The following is a 25,848-nucleotide window of genomic DNA, read 5'->3' as shown; positions in this document are numbered from 1 at the left end:
ATTTTCCCGACTACATTCTGCTTTGGCACGCATTGATTCAAACTTCGTCACTTCCTTGCCACGTGTATAGTTCCAGTCTTACGTAATAGGGAGGCAGCGGCTTCTGCCCGCCGAGCGCGATGACTTTAGATTTCGTCCTTAAAATTCGATGGTGAATTTCTCGAATTACGCGCAACTTTCGCGATTTCCAAAAAATTGGTATGACATATATTGGCACGCACTATAACTTTCTAATAAGTACAATTGCCCTCAAGTCATAAATTAAAAGGTTAATTAACGAGCTTTTGTTAATTAATTTCATCACTGTCATTTTAGTTGCGACAAAGTATTGGCGCTTCGACATAAAGTACGTGTGCAAACACTGTTTTTTATAAAAAGAAATCTGTATTATAAAAGACCCTGTGTGTGTGTGTGTGTGTGTGTGTGTGTGTGTGTGTGTGTGTGTGTGTGTGTGTGTGTCTATATATATATATATATATATATATATATATATATATATATATATATATATATATATATATATATATATATATATATTTACTCGAAGACAGATAATTGCGGGCGCTAATATTCCTCTTCGGTGGCGGCTCTTCTCAAAAAAGGCAGGCCGCAGTTCCATGGAATCGAAATAGAATGAAGAAAATACTCCTGAAACGCTGAATTACGGCAAACTACTCAAGTCATGCTGGAGCTCTCCATCAAAATGTCCTTTGCCGAACAAGCGCTCGCTAGTGGCGTCTAATTGCATCCGTCTTCTTTCTTAGTTTTTTTTTTCTTTTTTTTTATTTACCTGAATCATCAGCATAACTTTCCCTAGCTCACATGTTTTCGTAAGCGGTGAGTTTCAAGAAAATGACTTTTTTTCCCCTACTTATCTGCGCATAAACAGTCGTTAACTTATATACTTTAACGTTCAAAACTGATGACGTTCTTTATTTTCCAGACATGCCTCGCACCGGTTCTATATTTCACTCCCTTTTCAAGACTTCTTGGATAGGCTCCTTGTAATTTCCGTGTGGAGATAGATTCCGCACTTCTCAGGTATTTTTTTTTTCTTTTTCGCTCCGACCATGTGTGAAACGGCCAAACTAGCAGGTTCTAAACTACTACTTTCTCTATTTTTTTTTTATTTTTTTTTTGCTCAATCTTCATATTGGCAGACAATACTGATTTATATCGTTGATTTTTCTCGTTACTTTGACACCTCATTTCTTGGATAAACTCAACGAAATTAACTCTTAAAACAGCAAGCTAATCTGAACCAACAGCGATCATTATTCGCCTTCGCTGTGGAACGGGGCACCCTCCGCATGGTGTAAAGCGAATTTTCAAACTCGATACAGCACGGTAAAAAAGTGGAGAACGAAAGCACTGTTTTTTTTTTTTTCTTTGGCTGTTCGTTCCTATTCTTCACGGAGCTGAATCAAGGTTGAACATGCAATGCCAACTCGCTCAGTGTACAGCGAAGCAACTCACAACGACTGCCCTACACATCCAAACGCTCTATCCCCCTACCCTTTACGCAAATGAGGTATCTAGTAAATAAAGCTTTATCATCACCAGCATCGCCAGAGGGAACTCATGAAGTTAGTACACACGCTTCCTAAAAAGAGCCTATAAGGTAAGTCTAGGAACCAAGAGGTGATGGCGCCATCTGCTTGATGTGGGAGAAAGCTGCGGAGTGCGACCACGGCCTCCAAGATCTCGGAAGCCACGAGGCGGCCGAATGAAAAGCAAGATACACGCACTGCGTTTCATGTCCTATTTATATTTTTCATACCGTTTTAGCGCAAGTTGTGAGATGGTAAATGCTCGTTCGTGATTAATTCTGCGATATACATAGTAGAAAAATAAAAAGCATTCGATACGCCCTGCTATATGTTATATCCTAAATTCAGCAAAACATCCCCACATAAAGAACAACCGAATTCAAGAGAATAGAGTTACAAAAAATTGCATGATCACCTTCTATCCCTGATTTTGTGTTTTATATTTGTTTTAAGGATAACCTAGTTACAGAGAGTGACCAGCGAGGTCAAGCATAACATTTGCTCTAACGTCTTCCTTGTGGTATGCCGCGACGAGTTGGGCATGTACTCTGCCGTCTCCTCTGGTGGAAGTGAGTGGCACTGTATGCCGTGATATACACTGCCCACATATTTGAAGTTGCTTATGCGCATGGCTTTGCTGCGCCATAGTTTTATTACTGCCATGATTGTTTCGACTGCGACAAGCCAGCGAAGCATTTCTTAGTGGACCTTTGGCACTTTCACCATTTCTGCCTGCCTGCCTGCCTGCCTGCCTGCCTGCCTGCCTGCCTGCCTGCCTGCCTGCCCGCCCGCCCGCCCGCCCGCCTGCCCGCCCGCCCGCCCGCCCGCCCGCCCGCCCGCCCACGTCTGGGTTCTCTCGTGATCGCCACCTTAACTTAGTAAGCACGTAGACCAAAATTAGCATGGGAGAGTAAGAGGGTTTGACGAATATGAATGTCTCGTCATGACATGAATAACGTGAAAATCATGTGGCGTATCCGTCGTCAAACCCTTTCCTCCAGACACGTGTGGCACATACCTGTTTACCACGGGCCGCGGTGTACGGGTATGCGCCACAGGTGATTGACAGTTTATATCTGCCCAGGAACGGCGAGAACAGACACTGGTAACTTAAATGCGAGAGCGTTAAGAAAAACCGACACCGACAGCGTTGACCCGACGAATGCAACGAATAAAAATTAGGATCCCAGCAGGAATAGGACCCAAGCATTCTGTGTGGCAGTCAGGCATTCTGCCACAAAGCCACGCCGGATCTGTAGAAACTGCTTTGTAAAAATACCCTGTGCAGGCGTAATGCCGGTACAGCGTCAATTTTGGTTGTTGCTGGCTAGACAATTTTATAACGAAGCAATAAACACTACATACGTGCTCCTATGATACAGGCATCATGTCGGGTTAACGTCACTTGTGGTTCCAGTTCTGGCTCCGCTTTTATAGCAGTCTAACAAGCATTACATTTATATTCCTATGATTCAGCAAGCTATATTCAAGCGTTCCTCGACCCCGGAGAAATAGGCTAACAAATGTTACGTATGATATTCACATTATCGCACCGTCGCATGCACTTCGTTTCGATAACACAGACGTCTGTGCTCTAACGTGAGTGCTAATACTGCGTCAGACCATAAGTTACCATTTAAATGTCAGTGAGTCGGCGCGCCAGGTAAGCCCACGATGTGCACACAACTCCTCAATTTACAAAAAACACGTCTATCCACCTCGTAACGCTTGGCTCAAAGCCAAAAAATGCACCATTTAACTACTTCGCATGAAACCGATTCCCACAAGGCGTGGGATCTGCCGAAATTTTTAGGTTACAATTCATACAAATAAAGTATGGTCGATATCACAGTAAATATTGTTTACATTGTACATGCCGAGGCTCTTTTTGGTAAACTTCATATTCGCAAACGAACGAAATTCATATCACGGCACTTGCGTAAACTTAGTATTGAGTGCGAACGGAAAGACACGGAACTCAGAGATGTAACTCACCTAGTACAAAACTCACTATTGAGGAATAATTATGGTCTTTAAATGCTACATTTACAAGTCCAATCGCGACTTGTGCTATGCCCCTGGCACAGACTTATGTGATCTCTCGCTTGTTGAGTACCTTACGCTTTGCTGGATTCTTTTTTTAAATTCCTTTTTCTTAAGATATCCTTTCTCACGCATGTAATGAGTGGTACTTCATTTTTGCGCCGTTAGCAGAACATCTGTGCTGCTGCAGTCATGCCATCTACTGTAGCAGCGGGCTAGGAGACTTTGTAATCGCCGCCATGGCTTTTCTACTTACTGCCGTTTCTATGGAAAATTATTAAAGTAAGAAGTAAATTTTTTTTTCTGTTCTTCGAATGTGAGTATATATAAAGCCGTCCAAAAGAAAGTACGGGAGAAGTCCATTGCAGCTTTATTTCAAGTATAGGGTAAGGCGGGTCAAAACGCGACGAAAATTTGAAGATAGTGAATATTTTTTTTTTTATTTCACTCGTTACCATGAAATGTCAACACAGGAACTTTCTATTGGGTACAAGGTATGTGCTACAGAAATCTGGCCATGCTGTGACGGTTCAAAGTATTATTTTAAAAAGAAGCAAGAAAGGCACCACATGTCTCATTTTGCCCCAACCTGCGGGGCAAAACGAGACGCTGCGTGAGGCAAAATGAGACAGCGTGAAAAAATTTTATCCTTTCAGTTCTTGTAGTAGAAGCATTTCAAATTCACTGCGTGGGCCCCCACGCAGTCTTCATGCGCCCAGTATTTGCACTCCACGCATTGAGTCCAGACAGAACCCGGTGCTGTGCTGCTCCGAAACTTCTGAAAAGCATTCAGTGCTTTTTTTCATGTCGTTTTTCTCCCAGGAAACTCTAGATGATATTCTCTTGTACGTCCGCACCATCCTTAAGAAAAAAATACCATATATAATGAGCGTAAATAAATGGTTCACTAATAAGACTCTCTCTAAGGCAATTCAATGCCTTTTTGTCGCGTTTTGCCCCTCTCACATGCCCGAATTCAAAAAGATTTGCCCTTTGGCCCACGGCACCAAATGAACTAAACTTTTGGTGACATGTAGCTAGTAGTATAAAGTAACATCATAAATGCCTACGTTGTTGTACTGATGCCAGAGTAGCTTCATGCACGGGTCCAAAAATTTGGCCGAGCAGAATTTCGCCCCTTTTTGGCGGGTGACGAACACACTGACATCAGCCGCGCAATTTTTTCCGCGTGAACGCTGTGAGCAATCATCAACTTTTACACAAAAAATGTCGAAAACTATCGGCACCTATCGCTGAAATAGAGAAACAAAGAATTTTGCATTAGCTATAGAGAGCGGCAAAGTCAAAATGTCGCGTTTTGCCCCGCGTCTCATTTTGCCCCGCCTTACCCTATATAGAAATTGTAAGATGAAGACAAAGCAATGTTGACAAAAGATCATGTTGCCACCGGTGGGAGCGGAGCACGCAAAATCCGCACTACGCGTGCTGCGCACAAGTGCTTGGCCTACAGCGTCGGCTGCTCCCCCGTTTACTTTCTTGGGTATTTATGGTGTGTAAAATATTTAAAGCTGGAAGTGTTCGCGAGCGCGGCGCCAAGTGTAAAACATTCATCTGGCCACGAACAAAAAGAATGTTTCACGTTTGTCGGGCAACACAGTGTTCGGGGCCGGTCAGCACCACGAAAACGGGTCCGTCGATCGATGCGCCTTCCTCGCCTTCGATGTCGTTTATGTTGCTTAACTGCTGTCGGACGAGTAAAGTATGGGAGAAGCGGGGAAGGTACAGAAACCGCGATATTTCAGACGTTACCTTCGACGACTCTCTGCGAAGCTGCGGAGCCAATCGGGCGCTTAGGTTCAAGGTCTGCTGCTCGAGAATTTCATGGGAGCAGCACCCGAGTTCGCTTTTGCTACTTAATTTGTTGTTGTTGTTGTTGTTGTTGTTGTTGCCCGGAGAATCCCGGTGCCCAGAGAGTGCGGTGAGCAGAGCACTGTTGGCCTGGAGGCTCTCCCTCAACTGGCGTTGGTGCTCGGGACAGGTGCTTCATCGACGCCTAAACGATTTGTCCTCCACTGCTGATGCACGCTAAAGAACATCTAGGAAAGAAACTCGGTTACATGTGAAGAGAAAGACGTTGTAAAGAGAAACAGTGGGAAGAAAAAAAAAATGAAGGACGGGAGGACAAATGGGAGTTTCGATTCGCGCTCCGACAAATCGAAAGAGAGGCACGCAGGCAAAGCAAGTACGACGCCAGAAGTGAGAGAGGGGACGGGGATGCACGCTGCGTAACGGCGGCGCTGCCATCGGAACGCCAAGATCAACTCGATCGTATCGGCTAGAGCGTGCATTTCCCTCTACCAGTTGTTCTCCCTTCGTCCTCTCGCATGTCCCTTCAGAAATCCGTCTTTCTCCACTCCCCTCCTCCTCCTATGCGTCCTAGCCGGCCGACGCTGAAGCATAAACGCAAAAATGCGATCTTCGCTTCCGCTACTTCCGCTAAGAGAAGGCCGTGTCATCGAAGAGGAACGGAGGCAGAGAAAGAGTCGAATGATGCAAACGAAAATAAGCGCGAAAAAACGACCGCCTAACAAAGCTTTCAGCAAAAGTACGATAAAAACTGACACATAAAGGGTCTATACTAAGACCTCCACAACGCCACCCTTTTTTTTTCCGACACGTATATCGGCAGTGAGATCGAATTCGCCGACAGAGATATAAATGAGAAGGTAAAGGCAGGGAGGTTAACCGGAAGAGAAGTTTCTGATTTGCTATCCGACGCTGGTGGAAAAGTAATAGGTGAAAGACAGATGAAAATAATAGCGGAGATATAAAGAAAACGTGAAAAAAATGGCAGAGACTAAGGCAATTTCTTTAACCCGAGACTCATTTACTGCGACAAAAGCATTCTCTCTCTCTCTCTCTCTCTCTCTCTCTCTCTGAATACCACCACGTTATTTTTGCTTACCTTCTTTTGCCTCATATAATAAGTACAGGGGAACTGTAGAAGGATCCAGCGTTTGTATAAGTTGGTTGGTTGGAGGGCGAAGGGGCGCGGTCGTATAAAAGTGTATTAATTACAAGTGATAATTTCAAAGGTAAAACGTAAATCGTGAATATGAATTATATGACGGCACAGTATACGAAAAGTGTTGGTTAACATGTAACTTGTGGCTCTCTCGTTTGCGGTGTAAGCAACTTCCTCTGTGTGAGTGTGGACATAAAACACCGCATTTATGAACTCCACATTGCATGCAAGTTCGGCTCTCTTTGGGTTTCACAAAGGAAGATACCATATCTAAGTAAGTGCGCAACCTATACAACCGACCCCTTCAGATTCAAGGGCCCTCAAGTATGGCATCACCAGCGAAATCGTCATACACTCATTTTACGGCGAGGAACACAGCAGCGGATAACCATGCATGCGTCTTTTGATTTTCAACGTTTGTAACTAGAACGTATGTAACACAGCTACACAAACACATTTTCAATCTCAACCATTTTGTGAAACCCCAAATGCTGCTGAACAAACAGTTACCTCTGATAACATTCGTATGACATCGATCACCACAGGGCGTAGGGTCCGCACTTTCTGTTATTTTTCTTAAGAACGCAGAAATGCAAATACAGTAATTAAACTACGTCTAGATGAAAAGGCATGGGCAAAACCGTCGGAATATCGTCTGTTTTAAGCAAAAGCGGGGCCATACGCAAATCGTGAGCTGCGCATGCACTGCGCCGAAAACTCACAGCAGCGGACGCCTAAATTTGTGGTCGTGACGACTTTAGGTCTCAAAATCTAATAGATCTTTCAAAAATAACACGGGAGTTTTAGTAGGCGCGTGCACACAGAAAAGAGCACCACGGTTAAAGCATTTGCAATAGCGAATGTCTTTTAGCAGGATGTCTTTTAGTAGGCAAGCTACGCTGAACAAACAGCATACCCTGCATATTCAAACCCGCAAAGCTATAGTATTTACGGGATTGCGAAAGCTAGCATGGCTGGCGCCCGCCTTCTCGTAATGAGATGCACTTCCATTGGTTGTCCCATCTTTTCATGTCTTTTTTTATTGCTCTTACGAAGTTGATAGAGAATTTGTACTAAACCCGCATTTCTTCTGCAAGAATACTTTAGAAAATATATGAAGTAATGATAATGCGTACGGAAAAATTTCAGCAGAACCGGCTAGATGAAAACAGGATAAGCCACCTAGCGGCACTCGTCTGTACGTGTCATATCCCAAACAAACTCACCCACATCTGTACGACGCAGAACGTGCAAGTGCAACGGCTGATTCCTCTGTCATAGGAATCGGTTTAACACGAAAGTGAAACGTGTCTTCACAGACGTAGTTGAGCGTTCGTTGTGCATTGTTTCTCCCCAAGCGCGAAGAAATGAATGCTATAGCAACAACTTGTAATGTCACGCGAAGAACGGCAAGCAGCTCGAAACTTGCAACGCGCTGCTCAAGCAGAAAGGACGCACGGAACGAACATACACAGGATCAGTGCGAACTAACTGTCACTGCTCGACAGTTAAAGCGCACTCATCAAACACAAAGGAGGACGCACGAAACGAACGCACAAGTATACACAGGATGGGCGCGAACCAACTGTCACAGTTGTAACTCATTTGTTTGTGAGCAGCGCGCTCCTTTCGCAAAAGCGGGCGCTGCAGTGAGCGAAGTGACCTTCGTGCTCTCTGTAACATCAGCGCGAACTTGCGATGAGAGCACAAGACGTACAAATCACCGCCGTCACGAGATAAGCGCGCGCGCACGGGCGACCAAGCCCTGTAGAGGCGCGCGCTCATCGCAACGCGTGGGGCGACGACCTTTAAAGCGCGCCATTCGAGCCCTTCCCACCATCTCGCTAGTGATAACGAAAGCACGCTGATGCACCACCGATCTCTGAGTGCCGCCACCGGCAAATGGTGTGTATAAATAGCTCGCCGTTAGCCGTTTATGGTCGAGTCGTTTCGCGCCGCGCGCTGCGGAGCGAGAGGTCGTAAGTTCGACTCCCGGCCACACAACTTTTTCTGCTAGTTTTTTTCTTTCCCATCTGTTAGTCTTTATATTTTACAACGTCATATCCGTAACGAAAACACATCAATGGAGACGTGGTGGACCCTGACATAAAACGCTTTCGTGTTAAAAAGGCAACACATACGGAACCTCAGCTGTTGCTGCTAAACATCGCTCGCAACCATATTGCCTAGCATCGTTCCTTTAGACGCACAAAGCGCTGTTTTAGGAAAGCGAAGTACAGAGGCAATCGACATCTTATCACAACGCATTGCACGTGATAGCGCAAACAGTGTTGAGAGAAAAGTGTCCGTAAAAGGTTTATAGACACTGGACGCGTGAACGACCGCATGTCTGCGGTGTCGGCTGGCCGCAAGCTTAACACCCCCGCGGGACGAATGCTGGCTTCCGGCGGGGCCGGACGCATCGCCACGGCGCGTCCTCCCCGAAACGTGCTTGAGAAGCGAAACTTTCTTTTTGCCTGAGTCCCCAGCACATGTAACAGCACACGGCAGCAAGAAAGTGCAACAGGGAAGTCGAAATGTAGCTATCAGCTGCAGCGTTTTCTTTTGTGTTGCTCTTGTGGCTCCGTTCTTTTCTTGTAGGCATGTTTTCCCTTTTTTCTTCATCTCTCTCTCTCTCTCTCTCTCTCTTCCTTTTCAGATACGACGCACAGAACCGGCAAGTGGCAGCAAACCCATAGCGGCTACTCGACGCTTTTGTGAGGTGATGAGCTGCAGTTCGCACGCCCTATCGTGAACAGCTGAGGATAAACTGCGTGCGTGCGTAAGAAACAGGAGCATACTTCACGCTCCCCGCTACACCTACGCTAACGCTCGCAGTATACCTCCAGAAGTTGACTGCAACTAAAACAAAGACTTTATGACGCCCATGTACTGCCGACCGCAAAAGTTTGCGGGATCTGCAGCGCATGGCGGAGCGACGGAAAACTCGAGGCACCCTACGCGCCGCTGCCGGATCTAATCGCGGAGGCCGTGGCCGACAGCCTCAACACCATGCAGCCTGACGGTAGGTGGCGCAGCAATGCAGTTTTCCGTTGCTCCGCCACGCGCTGCAGATTCCGCAAACTTTTGCGGTCGACAGTACTTCATACTGGAAATTTAAGTCACCTTGGTAGTTTAGCAGGTCGACCGTTGCACTGTTAGGCTCGAAGACCCGGGTTCGATTCCCGACCATGCGACCGCATTTCGATGGAGCCGAAACGCGAGAACATCCCTGTACTTAGATCTACGTGCGCGTTAAAGAACGGCAGATGGTTTAATTAACCTACAGTTCCGCACTACGGCGTGCCTCAATCATAGCGTGGTTTTGGCGCGTAAAACTCGAGAAAATATTATTATTGTTTATATTAAAAATGTCGCTCTATTGGAGGCATTTATTCTGACTCCCCCTACTTCAGTTCAACGAGGTCAACTCCGCTCGTCACCATTGCGCAAGCTGCGCACACGAAATTGCGCGGATAATCAGGTACACGTGTCTTCGGCCGTAGACAGACAAACACTATCGTGCGAAAGCAGCAGCCCACGCATTCTATCCGAATTCTGTCTAGCCTCACTTACGTCCTAAATTATTCCATTTTATCTCCAACAGACATACGTCTTCTTTCGATTTCTTTCTTTTTTTGGTATTCACAGCAAAACTCTGTGAGTCAACCCATAACAACACGTTTTTACACCATTACAATTAATGCCGGCGATTTGTTTCTAAATTCCTTCTTTAACAAGGGCCTTTTTGGCAAAGAAACCAGCATGATTAACACAACATAACAACTAGGTTGCCTCAACGCTTCTCATGTGGTATCTCGAACACAAAATTACTTAACTCGTGCGGGCAGCATACTGATGGCGTCTATCTTCGGAAGAGTCAGATACTATACTCGACACACTTATCTCAGCGAATCGATTAGCATGCAGATTAAGCATCTTCTTACGATTTTTTTCCTCTAGGGAAAGACCTTTCAAATTCCGGCATAGATTAATGCCATAGCTGCCAGCGAAGCCCCTGCGCCATCCACACGCATTTATATCTCCGCGCCGGCCACGGGATTTATTTCCATCCCGTTATCAGTGCACGCCATGCGTCCGCCGCGCGCCTAATCTCCGTCCCTGGTGCCCCGCCGTGAGTGAGCCTGGAATCCTGCGCAACTAAGCCTCAGAAAAGGAGGCTTCCGCCAGCCCATATTTTTCTGACCATATCCAGTCCGCATAGCTTACAGCGACTTCAACCAAGCAAAGCACAGTCCACGTACGAGCGGTCACTCCTACAGCTGGCTTTATAGAGCGTTCACTACTATAAAGTATACTCTAAAGGCATAGCGCCGAGAACTGAGAACAGCCTGCTTTCTTTTTTAATAAGGCGAACATCGTTATCTTAAAGATAAAGCTATAAAAGTGATAGTTCAGCCTTCTTTCATTTATGTAGCCGAATCGCGTGTGGGAGATATGAGTTGCCGCTGCGTAGAAACTTATAAATGACACGAGAAAAGTGAGAGAGAGAATTAAAGTGCCGTGTGTATACGGCTTAGGAACGACAGACGTGAAGGCGCTCTACCCGGCACACGCAGCTGACGTGGTACGTTCAGCAGCAAGATCCTGCAGGCCAGGGTAACGATGACCCAATGGCTTGGCAGTGCTGCTCAACAACGTGCAGACTGCGCGTCCTGCTTGAATAAGCGCTGAAGGAAGGAGACGCTGCTCTAGAATGCGAAACCTTAAAAAAAAAGAGCAATTTCATAGTGGCTCATAAGCCTCTGAAATGTGATGACGTGGCCGTTCTTGAAAGCTCGGTGGCGAAGGTTTCATGTGCCATCTGCTCATGAGAACCACAACGCGTGGGCGCTGTTGAAACTGCGAATTTTTAAACTTTACTTTTCTTTCCTCTACAGGCCTCATGAAGGTAAAGAAAGAAAGAAAGAAAGAAAGAAAGAAAGAAAGAAAGAAAGAAAGAAAGAAAGAAAGAAAGAAAGAAAGAAAGAAAGAAAGAAAGAAAGAAAGAAAGAAAGAAAGAAAGAAAGAAAGAAAGAAAGAAAGAAAGAAAGAAAGAAAGAAAGAAAGAAAGAAAGAAAGAAAGAAAGAAAGTGCCGTTGATGAAATACCCCTCTCCCCCTTTCGTTCTGGTGTTTCATTTCGCCGCTTTCTGCTTCCCAGTAGGCATATTGCTTCTACGCGAAAATTCTTGTTTGTTAGCTTTTTTATTCGATGACTGAGGCTGCCTACCCGGCTCACCTACGGTAGAGCAGGAAGAAGCGCGGTCCTGGCTCTAAACCACGTTAGGCTACGCAGCCTGCAGCGCCGCCGACGTCGACCGCGCGGGGCCGGAACCTTCCTAGGGGACGACTCTGCAGAGAGCCGATAAGTGCGTCGAGCAACCTTACCCTCGAGACCCAGCCATCAGCGACCCAGTGTTGCCGCCGCAAAATGGGGCTCTCACCCGCTAAGCGCAATTATAAACGCCCGCAAGGCGTAAGCACGAGTACGGCGAGAGAATGCAGCCTCGTGTGCCTCGGCGGTTTTCGGACGCCATATTAGGCACTAGGGCGCGATGTGCTGTGCTTGTAATTTTTTTTTCAGGTTTACGCGACAAGCATTCCTTTGTCTGAGCGCCGGAGTGAAGCGTTGTTAACAATGACCAGGACATGACACAGCACTTTGAACAATGTGTCGGCATGGAGAATATGGAAGTGAGACTAGCCGAAACTGCAGACTCCCAGCGTCTCGCCCGCCGCGCACACCCACGCCATCCTTAACAAGAAGCGGGCATCCTTTCTTATCGACAATAGCTTGCAAGATGAATGAGGAAATACGAAGCGCTATGATGACACGAATTCCAGGTAACGCAGCTAGCTATATACTATCGAGACGTGTCTATCTGCCGCGCCAAACTTGCACCGCGACTGCTGGCACGGCGATAAAACTGCTATAGCCGACATAAAGCGCCGCTATATCATAGAACCCGACTACAATTCGCATCACTGCGACTCGCTCCTCACACGGTGACGAGTTTCTGGCCGTCATCTGCGTCCAAAGACAGCTCGCGTCTATAATACAGCCTTTTAGCAGCCATTCAGGGGCCGAATTCGCAGAGCTTTCAGTCCGTAAGTGTCCTTATCGATTAGCCTAATGTCTTCGCTAATGATATTCCCAGCTTCAGGATTGGCAGAAACTTGCGAACAATTCTAGCTTAAGATATTTTTTTGTGAATTCAGGCCGAGCTACCAAACTTTCGGTCCATGGGATAAGAACATAAATTTTTGTAATGACCACCTTCGCTTTTTGTTTCTAACGCGAAAGCCTTTTGAAAACGAGTAATACGCCATCGCCAGAGGTCACCGTACGAATTAAACTCAACAGTGCAACCACACATTCGAGTGAGGTAGATATAAGAAGAATACGTAGTGTTGTACTTCCTTTAAATGTGCGATCAGAGTACCACCCTAAAGGTGCATCTGCAAGTGACCTCAATTTTTTCAAAACAAAAAAAAAGCAAAAAACAAGCAAGTCATACGTTTCCTTTATCAGCGTCCCTAAACAATTCTGAATGTGTTAACCGTGAAGCATTATGCATTTTCAAAATTGTTGAATACATTTTATGCACACAGGAACTGTTATTTTGTGTAACTTATTCTAATAATTCAGGAGGATCCAGAAACCTTGCACTGATGGCGGTGCTGGTGATCTTCGAAGATGCCCAGTGCGAGGACGTTACAGAAAAAATAACTATGGGGCACTTGAAAGATTATTCTGGTGTGTAAATGCGAGAGCGGTACTTGTCGCTCAGTGTGTCGCTGGGTTATGTCGCTGAGTTTAGTGTTGCGGCAAAGTGTTTTAAGCTATTAGATGGAGTTCTATGGAGCCGCGTGGATCGCGTCGTATCGATTCTTCTCTTACAGCACCTTCGCAAGTACGGGGTAGCAAACTGAAGAGCTCCTCTAATTAAGCTTTCCTTCGCCTTTTTCTCTCTGGTCGGTTTCGGGCGGCGTGAGCGGAGTGACTATGCGGCCCTCTCGCATCGGCCAGAGGGTTGGTTCGCTGCAGCTCACCGTGTTCGCTCCGCCGCCGCTCGTTCTGCCTTTCGCGTTGTCAGGGACTTGGGCGCCATCTAGTCGATTCCCCCGCCAACGTTCAGGTTTCGAACGTTTGGCTTTCCGAACGTTGGTTTGCAACATTCGACTTTTGAACAACCACGTGCACAACCTCGATGATGACGTAATTTGTGTCCTGCAGACATCACATTTAGTCCTGCACGTCTAACAGCTACACACCATTGAAGCACGGGCACCCAGCTGCGGTCACGGCAATAAATATATCATAGTGCGCAGGCGCCATCGACAAGCACGCTGTATGAGTCTGTCCTTAACCGCTCATTCAAACAGCGACCTGTTCCATATAAAGCATGCCGCAGGAAAGGGAGAGAATATTCTCTATTTCAGTGCAAGTGGCGAAGCCATTGCGATGTTTGCTGATGCAGCCTCTGGTTTCCTTAGCAATGAGAGTAACCGCCCTGGACAACCTATAAACAGCTCGTCAGGAGTGGAGAAAAACACATCCTCACTGCATCTCCAAGCAATTCGTTTGAGGTCATTGGCCAGGCCGAAAATGTACAAAATAACCGTAAACTTCCTTTTACTTCCCCCTTCTCAGCTTCGCGGCCTTAACCTATCGTCACTGAACTCACTTTCGGCTCTTTCAGCAAACACTTAACAACCGCTGTTAACACAAAGATGGAGAAACCAGCCATTCTGAGTGCGCTCAGTCTGCTTGTCAATGCCGTTTGTGATAGCAAGAATTTCGCAGAGCATGTGCGCAGCAAGGCTTCGCAATCATCCGTTTCGCAACTTTCGAATGCACATACTCAAATGGAAGTAAAGATAGCTTAGTAGAATGCAGTGGCGTGCCAGATGGTGTGTATTCGTAACTAGTTTCTAGCGCAAACAGTTTCTAGCGCATTTTCATTACGCCACACCCCAATATAAGAAAGCAGACCTAAGGAAAATGCTCGGAAAAGCCATCGCGATAGCCATTCACAAGCGATTATAAGAAGCAAGCTTCACTGCTGTGCAGAACAATAGAAGCAACACTTACACATTCTGATGAAAGTGATCTCATAAAAATGATAATCTACGTAAGTATCGGGCAGTAATATCCCGGCCACTTTGGATTATTACGGTGTCTCTGAAAAGACTTCACACGTGCACATTTTGCAATGTCGTGCTATATGCGAGTAGGCTCGATCCTGTTCAGCCACATCTCCTCTCATATCTCGCTCTCTTTCTCTCTCTCTCTCAGGCACACATTAATACACTAGCGAATTTGGCCAACATATACTTTACCCCATGTCAGGCATCTTATACACTACACGAGCGATACATTCTACGAACATGAAATGTTTATTTTAGCATGCTTTTTTTTTTTACTTTCTTGCTTCCCACGGCCGCACAAGCTCCACAACTTGAAAGGGGCAGTAAAAGGTACAGAAACTTGACATCTGGTTGCCACGTTCTCCAAATTACGAACAACCCAACCCTATGGCCAATGCGGTATTATCTCAAGTTGCGCGACACGATAACGAATGAGATGATAGGCAAGGCGTTACTGATGTTCATACGAACAAAAATGAACAGAATTCTATTCTTGACTTTTATTATTTCGATTAACCTCAGCACGTATTCTTCGGATCCTGTTTCCCCAGGAAATCCCGCGAAATTTTTCTCTCATACGGCGGTAGTTACTTTTCTTTTCTTTTTTTTTTTCGTTTTCTACCTTCGTTCCTGTATTTTGTTCGCGTCCCTATCAGCAGCAATGTTCTCAGCGTCCACTCTTCCTCGCAGCGCTGCCGATCTTTCACATTCACTAAGGGCGAATCTGCCGCGACAAGGACGACGCCGGTGAGAGCAGAATTCTGACTCCTTGACATCGGCACCAACCTTTTTACCGACACGTCAGCGGCCACGCCCTGAAGCGACGTGCCGGAGCCCGCCGTTTTGGTTCGCAGAGGACGCTATACGAGCGGCTCGATCCGGACTCTGCACGACACCACCGAGAAGGGGCCAATTAGTCCGCGCCACGTTCCCTCGAGCACCGGACCTTCCCTGGCAGGATACGACAGGGCCAGGCGGCTGCCAGAGGCAGCCGGGCGTCGCCCAATCGAGCGCCGCGAAAAGCGAGGGCAAGGTGACCACAAAGGGCTTCACGCTCCCCCGCCCCGCTGTCCCCTCTGCGGCCGTCCATCTGGCGAGGACAAAGCGGCGATGACGCTCGCGAAGCAATTCCATACTGGCGTGTGGTTTCGCCACACCGCGCATCTCTCGAAGTGCGCGTGACGCTCCTTTGGCCTCCTCAATTGAGGCTTACGCCGTCAACCGGCGCATGGCTAAGGCTGTCGAGATGGGTGCATTCGAACGCCTGCATAGTTTCTACATGGCTCTCAGTTGAAATTAGACGATGTGCGCCGTGTAGAATTATTCGTTCGCAGGGCATTTCCCCGCACGGACGCTCACGTTAGATTAATCACCATCATTCGCTTAAACCGTAGATTCGATTGCTTCTCCCTACAATTTTCCCGCTGGAAGCTGCTGCTGTTGTTTTGCCAAACAGTTCACACATAGAACAGCACTTATCAGCCAAAGATGCGCCAGCTGCTGCCTTTGTTCTTTTAATGAATTACGCAGTGATACAACAAGTTTAACCTAAATATAATCACGTCAACAAATATTTAAAGCAAACTCCGTTATGCCAGTGTTACTTGGTGAGTCTCCTTGGTCGATCTCTGGCATGAGCAAGATTCAGTTTACTATTGCACTATCTCGAAAACAGGTGTCATACCATTGTGGGCCGACACTGAAGGCAATACGATGCATGCCTCATCATGTACTGCTTTCATGTTGGTCACGTGGCGTGTACCCCCCCGTCTCGCCGTTTTACCTGCCAGGCAACCGATTACTACGGCGCAAAATGCTGTATGATCAGTTGCATCGCGCTTAAATAACCACTTCACGAAAGTTTCCCAAGCGTTTATGTTTTGTTGTTGCTGCCGTTGCTGCTCCTTTTTTTTAAATCGCCAATCCACAACTTTTTCAGTTTTTTTTTTTTTTCTGGCTCCTCGTAAGCTACATTTACCTGCACCCGTGTTCTTGTGCTTCGGGTGCACACTAACGTCCCAGGGGCAACGCAATGGGTGTTACAGACGGCGCGAACATGCCAGGAAAATTAGGAACAAACAGCTGTATTTCTATTGACTTCATGCTGACTCCAATATAATATACTTCATTGAGATCTAACTGCATACCATGCATTATTTCTCTGAGGTATAGTAGAGAGCTCCCGAATAATTTTGACCATCGACAGCACTATAAATATAGTCATTTCACTTACTCCTCGTCACGACACATGGAAGCGTGCACCGCTCACGCTCTAACTTCGCGAAGTAATACAAAATTACGGGCCCCCCTTTTTTTTTAATTATTTCTCCACACACTGCAACCATATCAGATGACACAGGCAGGCGCATTGTATATTATTCTGATGACACTGATCTGCAGTTGTGGGCGGAGAATATTTCTTTCTCATTGTTTATATGAGCATTCAAAAAGCTGTTATAACATTTGAACCATTGTAATAATAGCCTTTACTGTTACTGTTTACTGTTAATAACAGCCTTTACTACGATCACTTCGCAATGGAAAGTTGTGTTTATTCCAATAAGCCTTCTGTTAATCTGCGTAACGACAAAAAAGCGAACGGGAAGGGGGGAGGGGGATTCTTTGACGCGTTGTAATGTGTCAGACCTTACCTTATGTATGTATTTTCATTCCAGTTTTCCTTATTGCTGTGGCGCCACATGACCACCTTTCTCTATTCAGTTTTGATTGCGGAAAAGAAAATAGCTTGGCTGTACGGGAACTGTCAATTGTTTGATCTCACTTTATTCATCAAAGCTTCCGCTGCTCGTTCCCGGTATTATAAATTTTAATTATTTCTGAACGATCTCGGACGTGCGTACTAACGCAAGTGTAACTGAAAGACCGTAAAGCAAAGAAGCGTTAACTATCTGCCAAATCGTGATAGAAGTAGCCTGGAAACTATATGCGCACGTTAACGTCACAAGCAATCAGCCCGAGGGTGTAACTCGTTGTTTAAAAGAGTAAGGGGCGGATTCAACAAACTTTTTCGTTCGTAGCTCTGCTTTGTCATAGTCAGTCGGCATCGCTAATCATATGTCCTGTATCAGGAGTGGGTCAAGTTTTTTCGCACGAGCGAAACAATAACGTGACAGTTTTTTTGTGGATAAGACGCCACCATAAAACCACGCTTAGAAGCTCTGTGAGCTAATTATCCTAAGTAAATCTGATACAGCCATTTTTCACAAGGCTCATGAAGCGTGTACAGAATCTGCAGAACTGTCATGAAAACTTTTGCAGTTGGTGCAGCTGATTCCTGCTCAGGTCAGTGATTGATTTTAACGTTAATTTACCTAATATTCACCCTACAAAGAAAGATAACGTCAAGGCGACAAATGTGTGTTGCACTGCTTCATCACTTCACCCTGTGGGAAATCGTGGGCTTGGACGACTACGAGTTTGAAACCGGTGCCTTTAGCGCACGACCTATGTGCAAAATCAAAGATGTAATCAGCGTAACAAAAGGTAATCACAGCAACTGTCCAATTACGTTGTCATCGGCACAGAAAAGTGGGTCAGGAGTGCGTAAGCGACACATGAATTGCACTGTACAATGTAGAAATTAAGTTTCTTTCACGCCGGGTTAGATAACTTCCCGTTTGCTATTTTTCATTACTCGGTGAAACGGTGCGCCTGCGTTGCCTGAGTATGTATTTACATGTGGTTCAGCTTTCAATAAAATCAGTTGTCCCTTAGCACCAATCTTCGACTTCCTTTCTCTGGTCCCGTTACCGTGCGCTGTTTACGATTACCTTGACTCTGTCGGGACCGCCCATTGGAGCACCGATCGTATATGATCGACGGCTTTCCGCGCGCTGCCAAGTTCAAATAGTTCCGCGTTTTTACTAGTATCGCTATCTATCGCGTAGTTTTATCACTAGACGTTCGGTTTCTGCATAGTTTGCCATTTTCCCGGAAGGTCGCGATACATGAGAGGGAGATTTGTGGGCAGCGGCGGCGGCAAATGTAGAGGAATATGGCGTCGGGCTCGCGTCAGGCCACGCAAACAAACCGACGTGAATAGCGTGATTTCGCTGCTTCAATGGCAGATTCTTTTTATGAGTCGAGCAGCGAGGAGTCCGAAGATGACTTTGACAGCTCGGCTTTTATTTCGGAGAGCGATTCGGACAAGGATTGACCTGGGACTTCAGCCAGTACTCGTAGGTGAGCGTAGTTCCAAATTCGCTTCTGTCGCGAGTAGCCAAAGAGGCTTGCTGTTTGTTCACGTTGATTTATTTCTGTTTGATAGTCTCAACAAGCTTTTGGAGAAGAGCTCATCCGTCAGCTTTTCACTCTTGACGATGCCAGGGCAGCCCGCGCTGCTCCACCTCCTCCAGCCCCATCCGCGACGCACGCGCTGCGCAAGCTAGAAAGAGTAGACTGGCGCAAGCAGCTCTGTTGCAAGCTCTGTTATAAGCAGAAGAAAACCGATCTGAAAACAAATGTTTTTAGTAGTACATGTAAAGTATATTTGTATTTTACTACTGCGCGGAACTGTTTCGTTGAGTCGCACAAGCGCCTGGGGCATGAGTACTGCACTAGTTTTGAAGCACACCAAAAAAAAAAAAAAAAAAACTGTTGTAGATGTGTATGCCAAACTTTTCAAAGTAAGAAAAGAGGGAATGAGCCATGTTTTGTATATCTCGGATTTTTTACTGCAGTATTTTTGCTCAAGCATCTATGTTTATTCCAACTTTTTTTATGTTGTCCTTGCAACAAGTGATCACCAGGACACATGTTTTCATTACTACGTATAAACTTTATGTGTAATATTTTAATCTGTACGAAAGACCATTTCATTAGCTTCATCTTGATGTACGTAACAGAAATATAGCGCAATGACATGATATTACAAAAAAAACATTTCTGACACCCTTCACGATTGCCACTTTTTTGCGCGATCCCGAAAGAGTTAATGTCTGATCTTTCATGCGATCATGAGAGCTTTACATGCCATCCTTCATACGTTTATGACCATGAAAAGAATACGCCCGTTACAGTGTTTTGTGAACATGTTCAGATTATTTATGCAGCCATTCAAGTTTAACAAATTATTATTCGTTTTCTTAATGATGCCGATGGCACCGAGCCAGTCAGTACGTGCGCCTTCTTCTACTGTGAAAGTAGACTGAAATAAAAGCAAATTCGCAACTGCTTTTTATGTGATCACAAATTCACGCCGACTTGTAAGTACGTTGGACATATCTGGTTTGTATGACTTAAGTTCCCCCGACCATAATGAAAAGATACTGTGTGGAAGCAGTGGCCAGCTCTTGTGCCGACTTCTACATTCAACAACGCTAATCAAACATTAACGTCTCCGACTTCTTAGAAACATGTTGAAACATATTCTATATATATATATATATATATATATATATATATATATATATATATATATATATATATATATATATTATGTACAAGTGAGCGACTAAGGCTAGCCCATATCTCGGCAATGTACGCCCAAATGACCAGGAACGGCGTTGTTGACATTGCAACAGTGCTCTTTTAACTTTCCAGTTACGAACCTGCCATACAGTTCTATATTCATTTTGTCGTAGAACAACGGCGTAAAGCACATTCCACGAAACGCGCGCGATGCTTCTTAGAACAGGCAACCGGCGCCATCTCTACTGGCTCGTTTATGCACTTTAAAAAACGCTGCAGGCGCTCAGGAGAAACATGGACGCCTGCTATCGCATCTTTTGTTGTTGTTGTTGCTATAATCGTGTACAAAAAGAACAGCGCCCTCTTCAGATCTGCGTCGTGCAAAAAGCATATCCGTTTTGTTCAGAGAAAGCACAATTATGCGTCTTTGCCAGTCGAAGTGCAGTCGCTGATTCCCCCATTGTGTCCAGGCACGCGATATAGCCGCCGCAAATATCGTTCTTGCTGGCATCGTTTGAGGCGCTGCAAAAAATATGCAATAAATAACCTCATCCATGTGCTCTGTTAAGAGCCAAGACGGGGCGCTGTCTTTACAACGTTGGCACATAAGGAGGAGCCAAATTAAGCAAATCATGACACGCTTATTGCAGAATCTTATGTATACAACAGAACCATATGTCGGATGCGAAACCAATGACCGTAATTCGTAAGCACTTCTTTATTATCGTCCTATTTATTTATCATCGATCGCTCCGAGTGGCTGATTCCAGTAGCAAATCAGGGGTGTGACCTTGTAGAATATAGCCACGGACAAAATTGAAAATGAATAGAACCGTTACAAAATACGACTAAAAACAGTCTAGTCGTGATAATTTTCCTGAGTGATGCAGCTCATTTGGACTTCGTTCCACGTTCTCAATCGCATGGCCATAACAGCGCAGAAGTATACGGGTATACGAATTACGCTTCTAATTTCTTTCGAACGTATAGTTTCGTAGATCTGTCCGATAAATAATGCTTGTGGGTTCCGAACATGACAGACTGAAAATGTTTACAGGACGGTGAAGGAATAAAACCCACGCCTTGGAGTGCTTATGTACGCCTCTGTTAGAAGGCAAAAAAAAAAAGTGGGGACGTAACAAAGCCACGATGTGATTATGAGGGACACCGTAGGGACGGGCTCCATCGAAAATGCGGCCGCCGCGTCCGGGATTCGATCCCGCTGCCTTCAGGTCAGCAGTCGAGCGTCGTAACCACTAGACCGCCGTGGCGGGTTCTGTTAGAAGACAGCACAACAGTGTGTGCTGCGTGACTTCTAAGTGACTCCTTCTATTTCATCCGCTAAGTACTTCACGCTCTCCTATACAAAAGCCCGACGCCAATCTCCTGTGCATACGTATAGCGTCCACAAGTCCATAAAGCAACTTTGCAACCGCAAGCGCGCTGCTCGCCGCTGGAGCTAATTATCGCGATACCGGGAAACGTATTATCCCCGCGAGTGTGGCGGCCTTTCATCCCTGTGTATGCTATGAATACAACCAATAACGATCGCTTTCAAGCCATCGCTGTGGCAGCAGCTGCATGAAAGTTTGCATATCGAAACTCACTTCTGAAACGGATGCCAAATTTCTTTTGCGTCGTAGCTCCACAGCGCGTGGAGGCGTGCGCAACGTCGCCACCGAGAAAACGAAAATTGGCAACAAGGACGATGACGGGAACAAGCGAGACTCGGAAATGGCGAGACGCGTTTTTCTCGCGCTTGGAGTCGTTCGTATGAGGAGAAAAAAAAAAAGGTCGGCGTGTGTATATCGGCTGCCCGCGCGACGACGGTCAGGGTCGCAATACCCCCACTTCGCTGCGGGGCCCGACGCGTGGAGTATGTTTTCATTGCTTTCGCGGGTATAGCCACGGTTTTCGAGTGGCGTGTTTGTGTTCAGTGTGCGGAGCAAATCCCCGGTCGCTGGAGTGTTTGGATAAGACATATAGACGCCCGGCTTCTTCATTTTCGGCCGCTTCACTATTTTCTTTTATTTACTTTTCGCGTATTCTCTGCAGCCGCGTGAACGTATAGGTGCTTTTGCCGAGTTTTCTTCGAATCCCAGTTCAACGACGGCATATTATTTCGACTGTATATACATCATGAAGGCTTATCGCTTTTGGCGAGTCTAGAGTTTTCATTTGCGCCTACAGACAACAAATCGGAACGTCTAAGTGTACTTTGAAGCCTTGAGATCAGCTTCAAATAGTGTCCGTACGCATTTCCAGTTGGAAGAGCTGATTCAAGAATATTTTATTCTATGGTCATCCTACTTTCAGGAAGCCTGCAAGCGAATGTATGCTGCCTCGTTAGTTAGATAATAATGTCAGCAACCAGAAATGTTTTAAGTGTTAGAAGTAATAGGGTGTCGCGGCTAGATAACAAAAAAAAAGGTATTCACTTCAGCTCCAACCTCCACCCGGACTTCATACACGTAAGGCGTCGCTTCTGCACCGGTAATGGTTACGAGTTGCTTTCACAGATGCTTACACTGTAAATTACTGCTGATAGTGTGGCAGCAGCGAAAAGAACATCGACGAATCACAAAAGATATGCCCGAAATTCGAGAGCGGAAAGCTTGTGGCGCGTGGCATTGCGCGAATCGTGTCACATGATGCCGAGTACGTCGCAATCTGGTGAGGCCCATGCGTAGTGGCGAAATCGAAAGGCGACAAACGTTATGCCCAAGCTCCACCTGAATATTTTTTAATAACAGGTATTTATTATATATACAGAAATATATATGTATATTTGCATATATAGAGCACACGAAGCGCGTTGCTATGCGGGTTCTTCGCTCTCACGGCTCTGCTTGCAGACTATCGAGAGACTCCTGTTCAACACCTTTCCGCAAATCGTACGCAACAATTTGTCTTCCCCCAACTTGCATATGCGTCGGTGGTCTCGAGTGGCATTTGTAAATCTGGCAGTGACACCATAGAAACTGGTCCAGAAGAAATTCCTAAATTATTCTCTCTCTACCCCTATATATTATTCTCTCTCTCTCGCTCTCATGTATGTATGTATGTATGTATGTATGTATGTATGTATGTATGTATGTATGTATGTATGTATGTATGTATGTATGTATGTATGTATGTATGTATGTATGTATGTATGTATGTATGTATGTATGTATGTATGTATGTATGTATGTATGTATGTATGTATGTATGTATGTATGTATGCTATTCACACCTGTAATTTCCTTCACCGATTTACGCACCCAACAAAGCCACAACTGATCCGGGTGATTTAGTTTTATATTATCGTTAATTAAATACAACATATATCCAAAGATTTTGCCATATAATGTACATTATATGGTCCAGCTTAAGATTACTCTCAATAAATTAACCGGATATGGAAGCAAGAAGTTGGCATATCAATGCGGACTACCAGACCGGAGAAAAACTTCAATGACATTGCGTGAGCTCGCGTAAAACTCTCCATATAGCGCTTCCGCATTAATACACAATCCAGCGCATTGCGACGACTGGACGATCGTCCTTACTCCATTACTCGAGCCATGCCCTCTTCGTTTGCTGGCACACAAGGCAGCCAAGGTACTTCTGGGCTTCTTGGTGGCGACTAGCCAATGTAAGCGCCTTTGATCTGCGAGGCACCGCCTGAGCGAGTACACGAATTCATCGTCTTTCCTCCCTCTCTCTCTCTCATCTTTATATTCGTCTTCCCCCAGCACAGGATAACCAACCAGCCACGTTTCTCGTTAACATAACTTGATTCTTTCTTTCTTTTTCTTCTATATTTCTACTCCATCAATGCACTTCAATAAGTGCTCAGTGTTCTCGTTGCCCTGCAGCTTCCTGCGAAGAAAAGCGAGTGGATAGACTTTGCACGTCGCGTGGGCTTCAGAAAGCATTGGTTAGGACACCACTGTTTCCAAAGTCGAGGAGACCAAAACCTGACTCGTGATTTCCAGCTTCCGCTACATCCTACTACAAGGAAGCGCAATAAGAGTAACGTGAAATGTGGAACACTTACTGAAGACCGCAAATGGGCTTCTTCCTTCTATAGAGAACTTAGTGATTAAGTAGGGAGCTTCGCTTCAGTTAGCCCGAAGGTATACTGGCGATAGCGGCGGAGGACATTTTCGGCAAATGCCTTCTTGAAGGTCGCAGCTGCTAATCGAGCGCGCTACACTAATATACCGTCGCATAATTACGGAGATTATCGAGAGGAGTTCATTTTTCGAACAGGAAAATTCTGAACTCATCTACTATGTATATAAAGGCACGGCCCAACTTGTTTCGCTTTTATGTGAAAAGGGACCCGTAGTGGTCTCTAAACGTCATAAATCTGTTTTTTGTTGAAACTTTGGCGAGCGTTTGTTCGCCCTCAAGAAAAAACACTTAGAAATCCAGCAAATGAAACTGATGGGAAAGCTTCGCTTTGTCCCATATTAAACATAATTTTCGAAAAAAGGAACTTCGATCGAGAGAGCAGCCTTGAGGTAGAAGCCATCGCCTGAACAGAAAGTGCGTTCAAAATTATTTCTATCAAGCGCGTTGCGAAACCAGACATTCTTCTACTTCCGTGCGTGCAAGTATGCCACGTGTGCTTCTCGCACAAGACTTCATCTGCGGCTTTCACGATGTGTCGTATTCAAAGAAGCACTAAAGGAAAAGTGCAGAATCGGTGTAATTCGCCACATCCGCACTGTGCAAATCACAGAGTTAAAAACAAGAAGAACATATATGACACTAAACTCTATCTTTCCTGTGCATATGTGTCGGCGCCATCACAGTTATGATCGGGCCATATAGAAATATTTTCCCTACCCCGCTATTTAAACATCGCATAGTGATTTCATATGTTCATGCTGGCCACTCGTAGTCAAGGCTGTTAGATACGAACTGCGCATGAGTTCGGCCTCCAGCTTTTCACCGCATAAGAGCGGCATTCCCTCAGAGGCATGGGAGTGTGAGCCATCGTGCGAGCGACACCTTCGCGCCGGAGCAGAGGTGGTTCATGTTCCACGTTCATGGACCCGGGGACGATGGCCTCGCCGTGATGCAACATGATGCAAGGAGGCATTGCACCCATCATTCTCGGACAACTCCTGCACCTCAGCGGCGAGATGCAATAAGGCGGTGAGTGCGGAACACTTTTTTTCTTTTTTTGACCAGGAAGCATCACGTAGCACGTGATCTCTCCACAAGGCGGCAGCTGACCGATAAACCATCACATGCGAACTGAAGGCAATAAGTCAGCCGGGGAGAGGCCCTCGCTGTGAATGAACGAAAGAAGGGAAATTTTCGGGGGCCTCGTTTCTTTCTTAAACGCAACCAAAAGAATTGAAAAGACCCCCTTCTTTCGTAGATTCAGCGAGGGCGATCGCCCCGACACACTTAATGCCGCAAGTTAGCATGCCAGGGTTTATTGGTCAGCCGCTGCCTGGTGCTAAGATCAAGTGCCATGTGATGCCCTCTGGCAAAAATGAATGTTCCAAACTCGCCGCCTGGGCTACGTGCAGCACTGGCTGAGACTCCTTGGGAATACACATACATAGGTACCCAACGAAGTGAACGGGGAAGCGCCTTCCCTTTAGCTCAACTGGTAGAGCACCAGACGCGTAATTAGAAGGTTGTTGATTCAGATCCCACCGTTGGAAGGGGTGATTTTTCG

At 45.8% G+C, this 25,848-nt stretch overlaps 1 protein-coding gene across 3 annotated transcripts in view; it reads right to left on the bottom strand.

Annotated features, from left to right (window-relative positions):
* LOC119379196 (complexin) overlaps positions 1-25,848 on the bottom strand; it is an 810,485-nt gene that overhangs the window by 763,495 nt on the left and 21,142 nt on the right. The gene's annotated exons all lie outside the window — the stretch shown is intronic.

The sequence above is a fragment of the Rhipicephalus sanguineus genome, chromosome 1 (genome assembly GCF_013339695.2).
Source record: "Rhipicephalus sanguineus isolate Rsan-2018 chromosome 1, BIME_Rsan_1.4, whole genome shotgun sequence".
Lineage (NCBI taxonomy): Eukaryota > Metazoa > Arthropoda > Arachnida > Ixodida > Ixodidae > Rhipicephalus > Rhipicephalus sanguineus.
Note: the sequence above shows the minus strand (reverse complement) of the source record. Positions and strands in the feature narration are given on the sequence as shown.